Source organism: Fukomys damarensis, unplaced genomic scaffold (assembly GCF_012274545.1).
Source record: "Fukomys damarensis isolate Sample0158 unplaced genomic scaffold, DMR_v1.0_HiC HiC_scaffold_17, whole genome shotgun sequence".
NCBI lineage: Eukaryota > Metazoa > Chordata > Mammalia > Rodentia > Bathyergidae > Fukomys > Fukomys damarensis.
In genome coordinates, this window is record NW_022900929.1 from 31,060,678 (window position 1) to 31,063,499 (window position 2,822).

Sequence of the window (2,822 nt, forward strand, 5' to 3'; positions counted from 1 at the left end):
AGAAGAGCTTCTCTCTGTCTTGCAGGGGCTCCCCTTCCTCCCACCTCTCTCCAGGCCCACCTCTTTCCTCCATCCCCACCCTGCTCCTCTAGGACAGCCCTCTTCCTCCAAACCCAAGCACAGTAAGGGTCAGGCATGGACTCCCCTGTCCCCCAAACTCCTCTGATCCTTCCAGCTCCAGCCACAGGCCCTATACTCTGTGTCTGTCTTTCCTGAGGTTACTTCTGAAGCTCAAATAGCCATTCTATATTTACAAAAGAAAAATTTTCACTTTTACATGCCTTTTCTTACAGAAAATGTATTGTTCTTGACTGATTAGGAGAAAGCAATTTTCAATTGTCAGTTATAAAAGCCACAAAGCTAGTTGGCTCTAGATATTATCTCATTCTAACACCTTCTCTTGAAACAATGCATCATCTAGGAATTTTGCGGAAGAAAACAATTAAGAATCATTTGAAAGGTTACCCAGGTCACCTCCAGTACCTGCATTTTGAAATCTAATGCACTTTTAGAGGCTCATCTTCAATAGGAGTTTCTCAAGAAGACCTTTTTCATTCCAGTAGACATACACAGATAAACATAAAGTTTTGTACATCATTGTCCCCAGTGGAGGAGCCACTGCCTCTTGACAAAATGAACCCCCATCCACTGCCCTTGCTCCAAGTGGCACAGCATTGACTGGTAGACCAGGAGTCCATAAATTCAAAGCTTCAAGCCCTATTCCACACTCTGAGTTAGGGTCTGTAGCCACACCCTCAGGTGATTCTCCAGCTGGTAAAGCTTGAGAAGCTCTGCACTTCAGCGCCTGCTAGCAGCAACAGGAAGGGTCCTGACCCTGAAAGTTCTCCGCAAGCCTCCTTCCCAACTTCCCTTCCCCAAGTTCTCATTGCCCCAATCTCAACAAAACTAAGGTCAAAATGATCACACCCTTTATTCCTACCGTGAAGTGCTCTGTAATCCTTGTGTGATCATTTCCCTATTTCCAATTCCATTTTCTGCAGCTCTTTTAACTCCTCAAACACTTCCACTCTGCCCTTGGGAATCCACAGTCAGCCACAGCAGATGCCACACATCTCACCCTTGTTCCAGGACACTTCCTTCCCTTTCAAGCTTGTGCAACACTGTTCAGCTATAACCCTGCCAACAGAGACTTCTGTCTTCCTGTTCCGCTCACGGCCCTGGGATGGGGACAGGAAGGCGTCCATCGTGTTCTTGAATGCAGCTTCACCTGCTTCTCACAACACCACTCTCCAGCTTTGAGACTCAGCTCATCAATCGGGACACCCAACACCCACCCTCTCAGTATTCATCTGTGACTCACCCCTCCCTGCCTCCCATCTCACCCCTGGACGGTTCTAGTTCCTAGCCTGGAACTAGGCTACTTTCTGCAGCCCTGCTCCTATCATAATTCTGCACCATAGCCACAAAGATAATCCTTTCAAATACACTGACCCCCAGACTCCTGACTTCTTCACCTCCAAGAGCTCTGACTTGCAATCTATCCTAGCTACTGATTCCCATATTCCTCTCACCGCCATGACTACTCACTACCAATGACCACAACTCCTCATAACCTGAAGTTAAGCATCTTACTTTTCAACCTCCATTCCCAGCTTTCTGGTGCTCATCCCTTGAGCCCTAGTTGGAAGAAATCATTCACCTACTGGGAATCACAGTCTTATTCCTCATCCAACTCTTGCCTGTTTTTATTTCTTTCCCAACTGAAATTCATGAGGCGTCACAATGTCACTCTCCAGCAGGCACCCTCGACCTAACTGACTCTTCCTTCATTTCCCCTGGATAAAAGTTCATTTCTGTGCCCAATGATAAGCTTTCCTGACTTTTCAGTAATTGGCCTCTGTCTCCTCACCCTTGCTGTATTAGTCTCCTCTCTCCCAGCCCCAAGAATACACATTATTTTTTATCCCATATTAAAAACGAGCCCTCTTGGCCCTGATACCCCTTTAAGGTTCTGCCTTGGACAGAGGCCTGGAGAGCGCCCATGGCCCTGCCTGGCCCTCAGTTCCCAGCCACGCTGGCCAGGCCTTATCAAGGCTGCATAGGATCTCCACACTGTTAATCCAGTCGTTTGTCTTGGGACCTCTCGCCAGGACTGGGCCTGGCCACTCACTCACTCCCTGGGGCTGTCTTCTGGCTTCCATAGCACTGTGATGGGCTAGTTCTCTTCCTGCCTTATGGTCTCCTTTCCTCTCTGACTCCTCACCATCACAGTTCCTCGGGATTCTACCGCAGGACACATTTTTGGCACTGACTCCTTGGGCTGGTCTCGCGCCATCTCGAACTTTGCCGACATCTCTGCCTTGTACACTTAACAGGTCTTTCAGGCTCACGTGCTCCAAACTCTGTTACCTTCCAAAATCCACCCAGTTCCTTACTGTTCCCATTTCCGCAACTGTAACATCAGCAGACCGGAATTTACCTGTGAGAGATTCCTCATTCCCTATGGCTTGTATATAATTATTCACAAAGAATAAATATTTGATTGCTCACGTGATTTTTCAGGTCCTTTGAAATTGAAATACACACTAAAACAGATATTTTATTAAGTTAACAGGAGATGACCTGCTATCAGTTGGAATTAGTCCCACACACACGGGAAAGGTTTTGAGCAGATTAACGCATTGGTGGTTGCATTAGAAAATTGGAAATCCAAAGGTTTTTATTATACTGACCTCTGCCCTTCTCTGCATGGTTACTAAGCTCTGTGTGGGTAAGAAGCTCAGTGGGATGATGGTGCAACCATAATCACTTTAGAAGCACCTTCTCTGAATGTGGCTGCCCTTGTTACTGGGTGGTCACGG